The sequence below is a fragment of the Sceloporus undulatus genome, chromosome 1, assembly GCF_019175285.1.
Source record: "Sceloporus undulatus isolate JIND9_A2432 ecotype Alabama chromosome 1, SceUnd_v1.1, whole genome shotgun sequence".
In the NCBI taxonomy this organism is placed as follows: domain Eukaryota; kingdom Metazoa; phylum Chordata; class Lepidosauria; order Squamata; family Phrynosomatidae; genus Sceloporus; species Sceloporus undulatus.
Genome location: NC_056522.1, coordinates 312,966,837 through 312,985,637, shown reverse-complemented (window position 1 = coordinate 312,985,637; position 18,801 = coordinate 312,966,837). Strand labels below are relative to the sequence as shown.

The 18,801-nt window shown below is 42.3% G+C and overlaps 1 protein-coding gene and 1 long non-coding RNA gene across 2 annotated transcripts in view; one reads left to right on the top strand and one right to left on the bottom strand.

Annotated features, from left to right (window-relative positions):
* Positions 1–18,801, bottom strand: part of RAD51B (RAD51 paralog B) — a 449,375-nt gene that overhangs the window by 63,844 nt on the left and 366,730 nt on the right. The window lies entirely within an intron of this gene.
* On the top strand, positions 1,365–13,594 carry LOC121919250. Its single transcript, XR_006101423.1, has 3 exons — positions 1,365–1,436; positions 5,670–5,734; positions 13,557–13,594. It is a non-coding gene; the product is annotated as an uncharacterized LOC121919250 (long non-coding RNA).

Below are 18,801 nucleotides of genomic sequence, written 5' to 3'. Positions count from 1 at the left end.
CTTCTTAAAGGCATCCAAATTAAATTTAAATGACCTTGCCATCCTCCAGTATTCCTCATTAATCTCACTGGTCAAGATACATGAAAGATTGGACAAGACTCTTTGTCCACTGGACTCTGCCACAGACTTATTATACAGACTGGGAAAAATGGGTGGGTGCACATGGGATATTTCCAAGAGCTACCAAACTGAACTATAATCTGTTATTGATCATGGATAGCATGATACTTGACATTTTCTAGAGTATTTGATGTCTTCTGGCAAATTGGAGGGTGTACTCTATGCTAGTGATGGAGAACCTTTTGGGGGCGGGACTTCCGGGGGGAAATCAAGACACACTCTCTTAGACAATAGCAACCCCCCCCCCCCACAAAACGTGCCAGGAAAACTCCATGACAGTTTCACCTCAGGGTCGACATGAGTCAGAAATTACTGAAAGGCACCACACAAACAAGTCACACTCTCCCAGCCTCAAAGGATGGCAATGGAAATCCTCCCTGACAAAGCTTGCCCCATGATAGTTTCCCCTTAGGGTCACCAGGAACTGGCCCTTGTAAGGGAGGGAGAGTGCTCTGTGCTGCCAAACTGAAATAACTTCAAGGCACACAACAACAAGCATATTAAAGCACAGAAGGCACAGCACAATAACAAAAACAAAGAGAACCAGCGGTTTGAGCATGCGACTCTGGAGACCAGGACTCAAATCCCAGCTCGGCCATGAAACCCACTGGGAGACCTTGGGCTAATCACACTCTCTCAGCCTCAGAGGAAGGCAATGGCAAACCTCCTCTGAAGAAATCTTGCCAAGAAAACCCCACGGATGGCCTCATTACACTTCACAAAACTACAGTTCCCAGAATTCCAACTCATGCATAATGTGGGCTTTGTGACCAGAAGGGCCAAGACTTCTGCCAGGATGGGCTGTGCGACACACCTCCTTTGTCGGGGTTTGGTTTTCCGTGGGAGAACTGGGCTGTGGCAAGGATCTGGGCTGGCTGCATGTGCCTCCTTGCCCCTCTCTGCTACAGCCTGGTTCTCCCAAGGCAAACCGAGCCTGGCCAAGGAGCTGGACCAAAGCATGCACACCGCTACTTGCTGTGGCCGCTGTGTGCTCTCGGAGACAGCTTCGCATCCCAGAGAGGGCACACGTGCCATAGTTTTGCCACCACGGCTCTATGCTGTTGATGAAAAAGGTGGCAGAATGTCATTGCAGAGTGGGAAAAGGCTGAAGGACAAAAAAGAGCCCAAGGTAGCTTGGGTTAAAAAGATAGGAGGACAAATAGATGGCCCAGGATATAGCATGCTACGAGGAAGAGAGAGAGTCAGTTAATGAGCAGAGAAACGGAGTCCCAAGGAGGCAGCAAGTTCAGCAGAGCAGGAATCAAAGAGACACGAGCCAGGAGAAAGCATGTGACAAAATCCAGCAGGCAAGAGAAGTGAGTATAAAATAGAGAAAATGGAGAGTGAAGAAGCAAAAGGATTGACTGAAACAGGAAATCAGTGAGCTAAGGAGCTGAATTTCAAATACCAAATGCTGCTAACTAACCATCTTTGTATGTATGATGCAAAACCCATGCTTCAGTTTATCATTTGACTTTGGAATTTTAAAATATATTTACCATAACAGACAGCAGCACATTTTAGTTTAGATTTTTAGCATGTTGTGACTTATCTGCTAGTCCAGCATTAGGAAGTCTGGTGTTACAGGAGGTAAGAAAAACCATCAGAGCACAATGCACTGCAAACAGCAATCCATTATTCAAGGCGTACGTGCTTTAGGGAGTAAGGGAGAAAGGGATATGGGTTTAATTTCAGGCCTTCACTTTCTAGGTGCCCCCAAGGGGTATACACATTTCCTATATAAAGTTCAGTCTGTTTGTAATTAAGTCCTCCTGCTCTGCTTATTCCTAGCTAAATTAAAAATAGTAAAATCAGAATAACCTTGGACTCTTTGACATAAACAAGGCCACTGTTTCCAGCAGTATAAATATTCTGATCAGGTTTATGAGTCTTAGAAGGCTGAAACAGTCTTGTGAACTTTTCATGTTGAACAAATGTTACGTTTCAAAGAGCTAATAAGCAGCTGGATCTCCCTTTGCAACCTGAAGGCTTTTTAGCAAGAGCAATTTCTCATTTGAACTTCAAGTGTATTTAGTGCTGTGCTGTAGAATATCAGTCCTGAATGCTGCCCTCCTTCAAATAGCTTTGAAGTGCTGACTAATTAACAGACTGAGGTTCTGAGATGTTCTGCATGGTGTTTTTTTTTAAACCTTCCTTATCATAGAAAGAAGAATATGGGTCAGAACTCCAGGGTCAAGACCACAACAGAGGAGAATGCAATGTCACACCAAAATTACAGCACACTACAGGGATGGAGGATCCACTATAATTCAGCCAGTCTCAGTACAGGAACCTGAAGTGAGAAAAATGCTCACTAACTCCTTCACTCATGTTGGAAGTCTGGAATGAAAAAGTGACCCTTGCAACCTAGCAACACACTCAGTGAAGCAAGTAATATAATATTGTGAGGTGAAAGAAAGAAAGAAAGAAAGAAAGAAAGAGAAAGGGGTGGGTGGGTGAAAGAAGAGTAAGGAAAAGAACAAGTGTACAAAGCTTAATTTCTAGCAGCAGCCTGGTACGTTATACAGCACACAGAAAAGCAGTCCTATTGCACAGCAAGAGATCCCATCCTGCCAGATGCAGAAAAGGTGTACTGCCAAAACTGCATAATATTAACATTTTTCTCCTCAAAGGAAATATATAAAATGAAAGCAACCTGCTAATTTCATTTGGGATCTTCTACAACAAATAATAGTAGACAGACACATCAGAACACAAGACAAATACTGTATAAGAACAGGTCTTAAAGCAAATCAAGTATAAACTCTCACTAGAAGCAAAGATAACTAGGCAGTTGTACTTTGGACACATCTTGACACATACTCATTAGAAAAGATTACATTACTTAGTAAAGTGGGAGGGGATAGGAAAAGAGGGAGGCCCGATCTAGATGTGCTAGGGGTTGGCCAAGAGCACACTGCCCATATGTGCCTCACCCCTAGCACATGATGAGGGTGTCAAAATGGTGGTGCCCTGTACACATGCACCACCATTTTGACGCGATGGATGCTTAGCATCCACACGTCACACCCCCATTGTGACGTCGCAAGTGCGCCATTGGCGCACTGCAGTGTCACAAATGGCACCGCAGAAAGAACCCGCTTTTTGCAGGTTCTTTTTGCTGCGCGAGGGAGCCGTGCGGTTTGTCCACTGCGGCTTCCTCACACAGTAAAACAAGGCACTGACAGAACGCCCTTTTTGGGCGGTCTGTACCCCACCGGAGATAGCTCTACAATTAGATTGATTCAATCAAGGAAACCATGGCAAGACCTAAGCAGGACTGTTGGTGATCCAGGCTCTTGGAGATCTCTCACTGATAGGGTTGCTACATGTCAACTTGATGGCAAATACCAATTTGATGGCAAATAACAATATTGTTTTGGGTTGCTGGTCACAGAGAAACAGCAACTTCATAGTGCACATGGGCAGAAATTAGCAACAATGCATTCAACTAACAGGGATACTGACAAGAAATTCAAAAGGATATTTTGTTCAATTGGTCATATCCATATACTATGGAATGCTAAAACTTACAGAGAGAGAAATTAGTTTATAAATCAGGGGTAGAGAAGCCTTGCTAGCTTAGGGAGTGAACTGCACTTTGAAAAAGGACTTATGTTACATTCTAGTAGTGGGCAAAGCTGATGACATAGAACCAGGCCAAAGCAATGTGGGAGGGTGGAAATATCATTCTTACCAATTTGGACATCAAATATATATAAAGTGTAGTTTATACACTATATAATATACATAGAGTGTAGTCCTGTTCATTTCTGTTCAGGAGTATGTGCCAATGTGGCAGCAAAGGATGTCTGTGTATGAGAGAATGTTTTTGAAAGGCACTGTACATTAAAAATAAACAGTATTCAGTATTTCAGGATTAATGCAATACAATTTCCAAACTTTTTTAAAAAATAAAAAAAGAATAATTATTGAATTTTGCTCTGAGCAGATATCCTGGATAAAGAATCTTTCAAATGTGAAAGCTTCCTTTGGCCTGTTACAGACTGCCCAAATAAAGCTGCTTCGGGTCTCTTTGGAGATATGCTATTTAAATGATGCATGGGTCCTAAGAGTCCGGAGGTCACGTCAAAGCCACACTCCATTCCTAAGCACTGGATTGCAGCTTTGGTGCAGCTTCCAGATACTTAGGATGCATGCATCATTTAAACAGCATACCTCCAAAGAGACCCAAAGCAGCTTTATTTTGGCAGTCTGTAACAGGCCTTTGTTTCATTTAAGGAATTAGAGTTTGCCTAATAAAGGATGCCATAATTGAATTAATCTTTTTTTTTAAAGGCGGCTTGTGATTTTCCAGCTGTAGATGTAAACTTCAGCAAGCAAAGTACTAACAAGCTGTATTTCTTCTGTACTTGCCTCACTCTGCCTCTCTGCTTTCTCAGACTGCCAGTCTTTATTGTGTTGTTTATATTTCATGAATAGGTGGAGGGATATTTACAATTTTATTTCTTCAAAAATCATAGAATCATAGTTGGAAGAGACCACAAGGGCCATCCAGTCCAACCCCCTGCCATGCAGGAAATCCAAATCAAAGCATCCCCGACAGATGGCCATCCAGCCTCTGCTTAAAGACTTCCAAAGAAGGAGACTCCACTACACTCCGAAGGAGTTTATTCCACTCTCGAACAGCCCTTACTGTCAGGAAGTTCCTCTTAATGTTAAGGTGGAATCTGTTTTCCTGCAGCTTGGATCCATTGTTCCTGGTCCTGTTTTCTGGAGCAGCAGAAAACAAGCTTGCTCCCTCCTCAATATGACATCCTTTCAAATATTTAAACAGGGCTATCATATAACCTCTTAATCTTCTTTTCTCCAGGCTAAACATCCCCAGCTCCCTGAGTCGTTCCTCGTAGGGCATGGTTTCCAGACCCTTCACCATTTTAGTTGCTCTCCTTTGGACATGCTCCAGTTTCTCAATGTCCTTTTTGAATTGTGGTGCCCAGAACTGGACACTATATTCCAGGTAGGGCCTGACCAAAGCAGAATACAGTGGCACTATTACTTCTCTTGATCTAGACACTGTGCTTTTATTGATGCAGCCTAAATTGCATTGGCCTTTTTAGCTGCCGCATCACACTGTTGACTCATGTTCAACTTGTGGTCTACTTGGACTCCAAGATCCCTTTCACACGTAGTTTCATTCAGCCAGGTGTCACCCATCCTATATCTGTGCATTTTATTTTTCTGCCCTAAGTGCAGTACCTTACATTTAGGAGAAGTCATATTTCACATCTCTCAGCAGCAGCAACAACAACAAAATAAAGATTTCCAGATTTGCTCTCTCTGCCTATCACTGATAATGAGGAAAGTAGGAAATCAGATGTACACACAGCAAAACTAAATGTGAATTTGTGGTCTCATTGACCCTGTAATGTGAAAAGAGGACTGTTTTTCTAGTGGAATAAATTACCTTGAGGAATAGCAGGGGTGTAAAACAAGGTCATAGAACTATAATTAGAGAACATTGTAACTAAGCATCAAACCTAAAAATCTGCCAGCAACTGTAACCAAGTGCTCTGCTCTCCCCACAGGGCCCCATTTCAGTAGTAAATGGGTCTGGAGAACCTAACCTGGCATTAGTAAAGAAATATATCAGGTATGTGGACATATATGTTCTATGCTTCATTTCTACTAAGATCTTGTACCACCTTTGAGACTAACTAAAGATAGAAGTTGGCAGCACGAGCTTATGTAGACTTAAGTCTACTTCCTCAGAAGTAAACTGAAATCTACGAAAGCTGGTGCTGTCAACTTCTTTAGTTTGTCTCAAGGGTGGTACACGATCTCTTTACATACTGATTTTATAGACTAACATGGCTATATCCTTTTTATTTTTACTAAGATATACAAGACTGGGGGAAATGATATTTATTCATTTCATTTCAATTTATACCATCTTTGTCCCAGAAAGGGACCCAAGGCGGTTCATGAATAAAAATATCAGAAAAAATACATTCTGGCCAGGTGTATTTCACTGGCAACTCTAACATACTTCTTGATGTGCACAAAACCATATTTTGATTCATTTTGCTGCAAACTTTATAGTAGAGATAGGTGGAGTGTGGCCTGTGGACCCTAGTCTTGCAGCCCCAGAAGCAGCCTACCAGTCCCCCAACGCCCCAAGTCCTCCATCTTTTAAAAAAGTAAATTTGTGATTTTCAAATAGCTTTTGCTTGAAAATCTCAAAAAATCACAAAAAATATGAGAAAATACTTCCACCCCACCCACACAACTCCGAACTACCCATCCCAAATACATCCATTTACCTTTGTAGTCCCTCTCAAAATGGGGACAACATCATTTACATCTGCCATTTAGAGGGACTAGAAAAGAAAATGAAGGAATTTAGGCTTGCTGTGCACATGGTGGGTGTGGGTGTGTGCGAGAGAGAGAGAGAGAGAGAGAGAGAGAGAGAGACCCATGGGGGTTTGCATGGGAAAAGTGTTCACTGTGCCCTATGCTGTTGTCCATCCCTGGTGTTCCCAAACAAAGCTTCCTTATATTTCAAAACAGCCATTGTGTCTTCCATGTGTGTATATTTAGGACAAGACATTTGGCGGGAGAGGCACAGTTTGGATGTGCATTCCTTTTCAGCAAACATGAGAGTAGCAAATCCAATTAAAAATCCACTAAATAGTGATACCTTTATAGGCTAGGTCAACCAAAATGCACAATATACATGTTGCAAACTTTCAAAGCGTCACTTGCGTCTTCATTTTGCTGTTTTTCTTTTTAGGAGATTATCAGACAGGGGGAAAAGCTGGGAGTAAAAGGCATACTTCCAACGTAATTGCATTGAAGATTTTCAGATGGCATCATGCTAATCCAGGATCCCATGATCCAGAAATGTCCCTACAACTAAACCATTCCCATTCCATCCTATAAAATCCTAGAAGTTACAGTTTCAAGAAGGGACAGGCAAAGTTCCCAAGGGAATAAGAACACAGCAAATGTAAGGGTTACAGGTGTGAATGATTTTCATTTCTCACTCTCTCCACTGACAGAAATTTGGGGACAGCAGGACATTTTTATTGGTGGGGGGAAGAATCCTTATGGAGGGATTATTATTATTATTATTATTACCCTGTTTATTTATATTCTGCCTTCCTCCCAGTAAAGGGACTCAAGGCGACAATGCCCTAATTTTGCCTTCTCCCATAGACACAACCCAAGTGCCTCTTGCTTAAGTTCATTCCAGTTATGCAAAGATTTCCTACTGTTTTCCCATTCCTTTGGGATGAACAAATCTGCTCAGAACAGGACTCTGGCAAGGTTTGATATTTCTTGCATCCATTTCCAAGCTTTCTTAGGAGCTGCCTGGGAAGATCCAAGTCTTTTTTGAAAGTTCTTCAAGAAATCTTGGGAAAATTGGACCAAATCTCAGCAAAGCAACTTTTGCCTAATCACTACATTAGACAAACATTGTGTCTGTGCAATGGTCCCAATACCTCTCTGAGCAATGACAGCAGCACTAACCGACAAACCACGTTGCAGAAACAGCAGATGGTAACAGAAACCTAAAGGAAGAGCTCTGAATTAAATGAATTTTTCCATTCATTCTTTCTGTCTACTCTGGTGCTTGAGTTGGGTTTCTGATTCACCTTTCCTTCATTAATATTTGTTGATGATATCAGATTATGAATGGAAAATTCTGCCTGAAGTAAAGCAGCAATTAGCTTTCCCCTTAGTGTCACAGATGCCCCCTCATTTCTTGCCATGTGTTCCTGTAACCTGGGATTGTTCCAAATCTTAAACTCACACTGGAAAACATATCCTTAGGCCAGCTGTGATCTGGTCAGGCTGAAATGAATGAGAGAAAAACCAAAAACCAACACAGAGGCAGGCAAACAATAGTGCTCCTTGTTCAGGCCTGGAAGTGATCTTCCCTTGCCGTATTCTACTCCCCATCAAAGCATCCTGCATAAAGCAAGATTCTGAGAAGGTTATGCAATATGTCCCAAGTGAGCCTTCCCTGCCTAAAGTGCCCTGCCTTCTCTTTTGGAGGAGACTCCTTGCATGTGAGACCAGATGGGATTGGGAACTATTATAGGTTCTTTGAAATAGGTGATCGGCAAAACAGCCATGACTTCTGCTACTTATAAGCTCCATGGGGATGTTGTCAGCAAAGTGCAGGAGGTTTTTCTGAAGTCTTTAAAACAAGGACAAGACTTGTCAAGGGGAATTTTTGTTTTTCTTTTTGCCTAGCTAGTACAGTTCTGAGATAATGCACAAACCAGACATCATTTGATCCTGGAAATCTACTAATGCTTTATATATTATACACTATGAGACAAATGTATCCTTTGAAACAAAGAAACAGTAGCCTGCTAGTATCTTGACCTTGGATTTTTAGAAAAGTTTCTAAATATGTCCTCTTCTTTCTTAGAGCCATGAGCAAGCAAAATTAATAGTATAATAATTTGAATGATTATTTGGAGGAAAGTCTCAACAAGTTCCTCTGGGTAGGAAATAGGATTGTAAATTTCATTCGTGCTTCTCAGATGTTTTATAGTGGGACCCATCTGTAAATTTAGGATTGATCCACACACTAGTCAAAAGTTTGGGATTTGATGGGAGTTGTTCCTGTACCCAGTAGGATTTTAAAGTCTGGAATAATAATAATAATAATAATAATAATAATAATAATAATAATTTATATTCCACTTTTTCACAGTGAATCAAAGCAGATTACAACAGTAAAATGACACAGCATACAATTAAAATTACAATTAAAGATAGATCTCCAAAACCCAGCCCCCCCATCGTAAAAGCATAAATCCAAGCCATAAAATAGGATTAAACAGCAGAAAGTATAAAACATGCCAATATAAGCCTAATAAAAAAGAAAAGAAAAAAAACTTGTGGGTAAATTGTGCAGGAGAGGGGGCAGGGATGGTGATATCGGTACCAACGTCAATATCAATGTTAGGAGCAGTAGAAATAACAGCAACAGTAATAGTAGTAGCAGGGGGAGGCAGGTCAAGGGGGCTGATCTGGGAAGGCCTGCTGGAAGAGATCCGTCTTGATTGCCTTTTAAAAGGCTTCCAAGGTGGTAAGATGACGGATCTCATCCGGCAGGTTATTCCAGAGCCTGGGAGCGGCAGATGAAAAGGTCCTCTAGGTCACCGCAGACAACCTAGTCTTCTTAGATTGTAGCAGATTTTCCCCAGAGGACTGAAGTGTGTGGGGTGGATTATATGGAAGGAGGCGCTCCCACATGTAGTCTGGACCCAAGCCATGTAGAGCTTTAAAGGTTAAAAACAACACCTTGTATATTGAAACTGATAGGCAGCCAGTGGAGAGATTTTAGGACATGTGTAATATGGGCAGTTCTAGGTGTTCCCGTAACCAACCTGACTGTCATATTTTGTACCAATTGAAGTTTCCAAACTTGGCACAAGGGTAGCCTCATGTAAAGCATGTTGCAGAAATCAAGCCGAGAGGTCACCAGTGCATGTACAACTGCTTCAAGGTCTCTCCTTTCCAATAAGGGGTGCAGCTGGTGTATCAGCCGAAGCTGATAACAAGTGCTCTTGACCGTCGCATCTACCTGCGCTGACAGTTGAAGCGACGAGTCAAGGAGCATCCCCAGACTGCGAACAGATTCCTTCAGGGGAAGTGTTACCCCATCCAGAACTGGCTGACATAACTCCATTTCCGGATTGGGGGTCCCTATTGCAAGTACCTCCGTCTTACCTAGATTCAGTTTAAGTTTTTTCCCCCTCATCCAGTCTATTACTGACCAAAGACAGGCATTCAGAGGAGAGATGCCATCCTCAGCCACTGCATCAGCCCAAGGCATAGAGAAGTATATTTGGGTGTCATCAGCATACTGATAACACCCTGCCCTATGTCTCCAAATGATCTCACCCAGCAGCTTCGTGTAAATGTTAAATAGCATGGGAGACAGAATGGTGCCCTGAGGGATGCCGAATTTTAGCTCTCTTTTAGAAGAGCAGATGTCTCCCAGCCTCACCATCTGGAATCTGCCCAAGAGGTAGGACTGGAACCACTGGATTACAGTACCCCCAATTCCCAGTTCTCCCAGGCGTTCCAGAAGGATACTGTGGTATCAAAGGCGACTGAGAGGTCCAAGAGCACCAGCAGGGTCACACTTCCCTGTCAGTGCCCAGACGGAGATCATCAACTAAGGTGACCATGGCAGTCTCAACTCCTTGTCCCATCCTAAAGCCGGTTTGAAATGGATCTAGAAAATTTGTTTCTTCCAAGACTGCCTGGAGTTGAATGGCGACCGCCTTCTCAATCACCTTGCTTAAAAAGGGTAGGAATGAAATAGGCTTGTAATTGTTTTTATCCAGGAGGTTGAGGGAGGGCTTTTCAAAAGTGATTTAACCACTGCCCCTTTAAGGCAAGGTGGGAGGAAGCCAAGATGACTGAACTGAAGCTATCATACTTTGGCCACATGAGAAGATATGATTCATTGGGAAAGACAATGATGCTGGGGAAAGTAGAGGGCAGTAGAAAGAGAGGAAGACCACAGGGCAGATGGTTGGATTCAATCAGGGAGACCATGGGCCTGAGTCTACAGGGCCTGAGCAGAGAGGTAGAGGATATCAGGGTGTCTCATTCAAAGTTGCCATGAGTCAAGGTTGACTCGGAGGCAACTAAGCTTCCTGTCCCAGTTTATTTTTTGTGAATTTCCAGAAGTATCCACAAGTTTTTAAACCCAGGGCAGGGAGTGAGGGTTGTTTTTCCCCCCTCTATTCCTGGAACTTCTGATACATACAGGGCTAAATTCCCATATGGGCATCCATTGTTGTATTCATCCTGTATTTCTGGGTGGCCCCTCTCATGAAGAATTAAACGGAGTTGAGACTTTTGCTACAGTTTTTCTCCATCTTTTTTTTTTTTTACAATTATAATGCTAAAGTGGTATAGTGCTTTAGCAATATAACAAGCTGTTGTTGTTCTTTTTAAAATACATGATGGGGAATGTGGGGGAGGAGCATGGGGGAAGGTTTTGAGTTCATGGAGGGATGACAAGGAGTGAAGGAAACCTTGCCCACACCACACCTCAGGCAGGAAAAAAAGAGTGGGTAAAACCACAGTATATTTAAGGCATAACTAGATGCTGGAGCAGGAACAACCATTATAAGGTAAAAGTTTCCCCTTTGATAAAGTTGTCAAGTCGTGTCCAACCATAGGAAGTGGTGGTCATTTCCATTACTAAGCCGAAGAGCCAGTGTTGTCAAAGACAACTCGGTGATCACGTGGCCAGCATAACTGCACAGAACACTGTTACCTTTCCACCAAAGTGGTACCTATTTATCTGCTTGCATTTTTACATGCTTCTGAACTGCTAAGTTGGCAGAAGCTGGGACTAGTGATGGGAGCTTACTCTGTCATGCGGTGCTTGAGCCTCAAACTGCTGACTTGCTGATCTTGCAATCATTAGAGTCAGCAGCTTAACCGCTGAGCCACCGCAACCCAATAATGGAACAACAATTACAAGGTGTGAAATCTAGAAACAGAATAGGCTAACAGTTCCCAGAAGCATTGACCCATCTGGAAGAGCCCTCATTCAGCATTTTAAAAAGCTTTTGTAAACATATTCCACCCTTGGATCTCTTCTTCCCCACTACAACAGAAAATGCAGGAATATAACACCAGACACTAATACTGAACGAGTATATACTGCATTTACAATAGTTAATGTAGGTACTATAGAAATAGGCCTAAAAAGGAGTGCGGGAGCCTGCCTCCACAAGGGAATGTAGAATCATAATGGTTTGTTTTATGCCTCTGTGAAGAAAAAAAGATTCTGGAAATTGATAGCAAAGGTTTCTTGGGCAGTCTGTCCTAGAACACCCTGCAGCCTGTCACCATACCTCAATCCAGACTGAGAAATATCCAAAGAAAGAATCCATTTCATCCAAAGAAATATGGAGTTATGATCTGCTCTGTTTTGAGATTGTTGTTGCTATGTGCCTTCTAGTCATTTCTGATTTGTGGTGAACCTAACGGAAAACAATCATGGGGTTTTCTTGGCAAGATTTCTTCAGAGGGAGTTTTCCATTGCCTTCCTCTGAGGCTGTATGACTTGCCCAAGGCCACCCAGTGGGTTTCCATGGTCAAGCAGGGATTTGAACCCTGGTCTGTAGAGCCATAGTCCAACATTCAAACCATTACACCACACTGGCTCCCTTATCCCAAAATGGAGATTAGAGACTGGTGATATTATGAAAGATGAAGGAAGTCAATGAAGGCTTTTTCAGTAAAAGTCCAACCCTGACTCTTTTGGAAAAGTCAAGACTATGTCCTTCTTTTTAAGTACATAGATATTTATAATCTTCACCATCCAGTTGGCTATCCTCTCTTTCACAGCACTAATGGGTCAGGATGGAGAGAGATGTAGGGAGCAGGTGAGTCAGCCTCCTCCCCCTCCAATCACTTGTCCACATTCTCAGAGAAAACAAACTGAAACTCTATCCATCAGTGCCAGATAAATGGTTGTCTCAAGCACCTCATTAGAGTGGGTACCAGTGATTTTATCAGCTTAAGTATTCTGCAAACATGTTGTGGTGGGCTTTTGGTGGTTTCCCCCTCACTACCCTAGAGTAGAAAACAAGAAATAGGAGTCCTTTACCACCAGTGCTTTTCTTGTTCTGGAGGAAAGTTTGAACCATTAGTCCTCTGTTCAAAGTTTTGCTTATTCACTTGTAACGCTGTTTCTGACTTGGATCTAGAAAGTCTTGTACCATTTGTACTACAAGGACATAGGATGCATCTGAACTGCTGAATTAAAGCAGGTTGCATCACTTTAACTGCCATGATTCCATGCTATGCAATTCTGGGGTTTGTAGGTTTGTGTGATCTCAGAGATCTCTGGTGCCACAACAAACTACAAATCGTAGGATTCCATAGCATGGAGTCATAGTGGTTAAACCAGTGTCAAACTGTATTAATTTTACAGTGTGGCAGTGGTCTCATAGACACAGGGGATGAGCTTCCATAAGAAATCTCAAAGTATGATTTAGCCTAATTCTCTCTCACCTCACCCCACTCCTCCCCCTCCAGCTCATGGTAATGGAACTGCACTTGGGGTGCCTTTCTCTTTTCTCATGCTGGGGCCTTGCACAGTCTTCCTATCATATGGCAGGAACAAATCATTACAAAACAGAATAGTAAATTAGCTCTGAAATAGTACATTTCCAAAGAATTAACCTGCACTTAAACAGCCCTCTCATTTAATTACACACAGTGCAGATTTTCCTTCTTTAAAAAAAATGAGTGTGTGTTCACAGGAGAGAGACAGCGAGCAAGGCAGCAAGAAAGTGAGGCCTGCTTTAGGCTGGAATGTGTTAAGGAAGCATGCCAAGGTCTCAACATATGGAAAACAGACACAATGGCTATATATAGGACACAATGACTTGCAATAATTTATGTATTTTTTTAAGGAAAGAAAAAGAAAAATGAAAATTCAGGATTGCTAGGAAAATGAACAAGATGGAATGGAAAAAGATTGTCATCTTAGCAAAGAAGTTGGAAATATTTCAATGATTTATCGTTAGAAAACTGCCGGGAAAAAGATTACCACATCATTAGCAGATGTCTTGATAAATAATATGCACACATGATATATAACTGAATAAATGCTTAACTTTGAAAGACTGTAAAAGCATTTCCAGCACAGAACATTTAGAACATTCACAATATTACACGTACAATGGCTATACATGGACCATGTGCGGAACTGTTTGCATCCTGTAGTTGTTCCATGCCAAGTCCCAAGAGATGCCCAGAACTTCATACTAGGTGAAAGAATCAAGAGTTTTGCAAGTGTCCATTTTTAGTCTTAAGATGGGAATTATGTACCAACCCTGACAAACTGAAAATAAGCTGGAAAGCATATGGGTAATGCCTCCCGAAATCTCACCAACCAGAAGCATGCATAATAAGTAGGATTTCCCATGTTTTGGGTATGAGGCACAGCATAGAAGCCATGATTAGCTAGTAAAATAAACAAATGCATGCAGTAATACTGCTTTTCATTATGAATGTTTTAAAGTACAGCCTCTTCACATTCATATGATGCTTTAGTTAATTAAGGGCATTTTCTAGGCACAAAAACCTCTTTTCTTGGAGGGGTGCTGCAGAGCAATAGGGTCAAAAGTACTGGAATGGGCAGCAGTCAGGTTTCACTTTTCAACAGGAAGCACTCTAATGTCAGAATATAGTCACCCCTCCTAACTCACGGATCTGAGATCCCGTGACCTCGATTATGTGCAGAGGGGCGACCTCCGTTAGTTCTAATGGAGTGCGTGCCTGAGCTGCATGCCTGAGGGCATGCCCTGTTCAAGCCTATGAGGCTTGAATATAGCGAGCCTCCGTTTTCGTGGGAGCCTGGAGCGTGTTTAAATTCATAGTTTAAATCAGAGTTGGACAAGTTCCAGGGGGATGGGGGTGACAGTCCTCCAAAACAAATTAAATGCAACTGGAAGGTCACTTTGAGTTCTTTAAAAAATCATTATCATCATCACCACCACCGTTCTTGCTGAACAAGGTGGGGGGGGGGGGAGAGTATGGCATCTTGTAGTTGTTATTTAATTCATTGACTGAACAAATGATTGCTGAGGGGGCTCTAGAAACCACCAAAAACACTTAGGAGGCTGCACGTGGGACAGAGGCCATATGATAAGAGATCCAGGACATCAATCATGGAAGCCAGGTGGAGAGCATCTGGATAAAAATTAAAGGGGAGGGAAACAACAAGGATGTTATGGTGGGAGTCTACTACAGACCCCCAAGTCAGACTGAGGAACTGGATGATGTCTTTCTAGAACAGATGACCACACAGTCAGAAAGGAGAGATGTAGTAGTGATGGGTGACTTCAACTATCTTGATATTTGCTGGAAGTCAAACTCAGCAAAATCCTCAAGGCCTAGCAAATTCCTCACTTGCCTGGAAGACAATTTCATTGTCCAAAAGGTGGAAGAGGCAACAAGGGGGTCAGCTATTTTAGATCTGATCCTAACCAACAAGGATGACTTGGTTAATGGGGTGCAAGTGGTGGGATCATTAGGTGGAAGTGACCACGTTCTCCTGGAGTTTGTAATACAGTGGAAAGGAGAAGCCAGGCATAGTCAAACACACATTCTAGATTTTAGGAGAGCGGATTTCAGTAAACTAAGAGAAGTATTGAGGGTGATTCCATGGTCAGAAATACTAAAAGATAAAGGAGTTCAGGATGGATGGGACTTTCTCAAAAGGGAGCTACTGAAGTCACAATTTCAAACAGTTCCAGTGAAAAAGAAAAATGGGAGGTGTCTCAAGAAACCAGGATGGATGACTAAGGAACTTTCAACCGAGCTAAGTTTGAAACGGAACATGTATAAGAAATGGAAAAGGGGGGAAATCACAAAAAAGGAATTCAAACAAATAGCAGGCATGTGTAGGGGTAAAGGCAGAAAAGCTAAAGCACAGAATGAACTCAGACTTGCTAGAGAGGTTAAAGACAACAAAAAGGGCTTTTTTGGATATGTCTGCAGCAAAAGTAAGAAGAAGGAAATGGTAGGGCCACTGCGTTGAGAGGATGGCAAAATGTTAACAGGGGACAGAGAAAAGGCAGAATTACTCAACACCTTCTTTGCCTCAGTCTTCTCAGAAAAGGAGAAGGGTGCTCAACCTGAGGATAATGGAACAGAGGACAGAATAGGGGAATTTCAGCACAGAATAAGTAAAGAGATAGTAGAGGAACACCTTGTTAATCTAAATGAATTTAAGTCTCCGGGACCAGATGAACTCCATCCAAGGGTATTAAAAGAACTGGCAAATGTAATATCGGAGCCATTGGCAATAATCTTTGAAAACTCCTGGAAAACAAGAGAGATCCCAGCAGACTGGCGGAGGGCAAACGTTGTCCCCATCTTCAAAAAGGGGAAAAAAGAGGATCCCAACAATTATCGTCCAGTTAGTCTGACATCTGTACTAGGAAAGATTCTGGAGCAGATAATTAAACAGAGAGTCTGTGAGCATCTAGAAGGCAATGCCATAATCACAAAAAGTCAACATGGGTTTCAGAGAAACAAGTCATGCCAGACAAACCTAATCTCTTTCTTTGATAAAATTACCACCTTGGTAGATGAAGGGAATGCTGTGGATATAGTATATCTTGATTTCAGTAAGGCCTTTGACAAAGTTCCCCATGACATTCTTGCAAACAAGCTTGTAAAATGTGGGCTAGACAAAGGAACTGTTACATGGATTTGTAACTGGTTGACCGGCCGAACCCAAAGGGTGCTCAACAATGGCTCCTTTTCATCCTGGAGAGAAGTGACCAGTGGGGTCCCACAGGGCTCTGTCCTGGGCCCAGTGCTATTCAACATCTTTATCAATGACCTGGATGACAGAATTGGGAGCATACTTATTAAATTTGCAGATGACACCAAATTAGGAGGAATAGCTAATACTCCAGAGGACAGGATCAAGATCCAAAATGACCTGAATAGACTAGAAAGCTGGGCCAAAGCTAACAAAATGAAATTCAACACGGAGAAATGTAAGGTATTGCACTTAGGGCGGAAAAATAAAATGCACAGATATAGGATGGGTGACACCTGGCTGAATGAAACTACGTGTGAAAGGGATCTAGGAGTCCAAGTAGACCACAAGTTGAACATGAGTCAACAGTGTGATGCGGCAGCTAAAAAGGCCAATGCAATTTTAGGCTGCATCAATAAAAGTACAGTGTTTAGATCAGGAGAAGTAATAGTGCCACTGTATTCTGCTTTGGTCAGGCCCCACCTAGAATATTGTGTCCAGTTCTGGGCGCCACAATTCAGAAAGGACATTGAGAAACTGGAGCGTGTCCAAAGGAGGGCGACAAAAATGGTGAAGGGTCTGGAAACCATGCCCTATGAGGAATGACTTAGGGAGCTGGGGATGTTTAGCCTGGAGAAAAGAAGGTTAAGAGGTGATATGATAGCCCTGTTTAAATATTTGAAAGGATGTCATGTTGAAGAGGGAGCAAGCTTGTTTTCTGCTGCTCCAGAGAACAGGACCCGGAACAATGGATGCAAACTACAGGAAAAGAGATTCCACCTGAACATTAGGAAGAACTTCCTGACAGTAAGGGCTGTTCGACAGTGGAATGCACTCCCTCTGAGTGTAGTGGAGTCTCCTTCCTTGGAGGTCTTTAAACAGAGGCTGGATGGCCATCTGTCAGGGATGCTTTGATTTGGATTTCCTGCATGGCAGGGGGTTGGACTGGATGGCCCTTGTGGTCTCTTCCAACTCTACGATTCTATGATTCTATGATCCCTAATGTTGTTTTAAATAAACACTGTGAAATAATTCAGATACTTAAATTTGCATCAAGCTGTCCATACTCTTATCAAAGAGGTAAAGTAACGGACATATACAAATACAGCCACAGGTAAATTCTTTAGACCAGAAATGAATGGATGGTTGGCCTGTTAAATGGCTGTGATGCTCCCCACTGGCAATTGCAAATGACGTTGGGGAGAAGGAGACGTAGATAAGTGCACTAAGGGGACCCAGGTCTGAAAACCTCTGCTGCTTTACACAATGTCCTGTGTGGTGTGGCCTCTGCAAGCCTATGGTTTGGCTTCAACCCTGCTCATATATACACACTCCCATCACAGGGAAGCCACCTCTATACTTGAGTGGGCAACAGGTGCCCTTTGAAAGTGTGGCACCTATTGCCAAAAAAATCCTTGGAGGTCTGAGAGCCACCATGTGAGTTCTAGATCCTTGCCTCTCCTGGCTCATTAAACAAGTAAAAGGGGTAAAAGGAGTGGTAAATGCCTCTTTGTAGCAAGGCAAGGGTCCAACATGCTTGAAGAAGACAGTTGTAAGATCTCTACTAAAAAAAAGCCTTCACTGGATCCCACCATTTTGGACAATGATCAGCTAGTTTCCAAAATTCCACTTTGGAGTGAGGTACTAGAACATGTTCAGCTGCAGACAGATAACTGAGGCTGGTTACAGAGAACACAGAACTCCCTTGTTGTATCTGCTCCATTGCTGCCAGTTTATTTCTGGGTACGATACAAAGTGCTGGTTATGAATTGTAAAGCTTTATATGACTTGAGTCAGGCTATCTGAAGGACCATATCAGTGTGGTGTGGTTGTTTGAGTGCTGGACTATGACTTTGGAAATCAAGGTTCAAATCCCTGCTCAGGCATGGAAACCCACTCAGTCTCCTTGGGCAAGTCACATTCTCTCAGCCTCAGAGGAAGTCAAACTCCCTCTGAATAAATCTTGCCATGAAAACCCAGTGACAGGTTAACCTTAGGGTTGGCATAAGTTGGAACTGACTTGAAGGTATACAGCACCATCTGAAGATTTGAATGCAGTGGCTTTAACTAGTTTTACTGATTTTTGTCTTTCATGGGTTTGTTTTAAATGATTTTAATTGTATGGCTGCTTTAAATGCATTTTAACAATAACTTTCGTATGTTTTTCCTCGTGTATTTTGAGTCCCAGTTTTGGGGGGAAAGAAGGATATAAATGATTAAAGAAAAGGAAGAGAAAGAGGATGGTGCATGCTTCTCGAGGCTTTAATGCTTGCCTCTTAAAAGTCTGGCTTTGAATTTGGCTGTGTTTGTGATGCCATCTCTTTTTATAAACAGGGTTTCTGCAGGCAAACAGAACAAGACCCTCCTTATACTAGGAATAG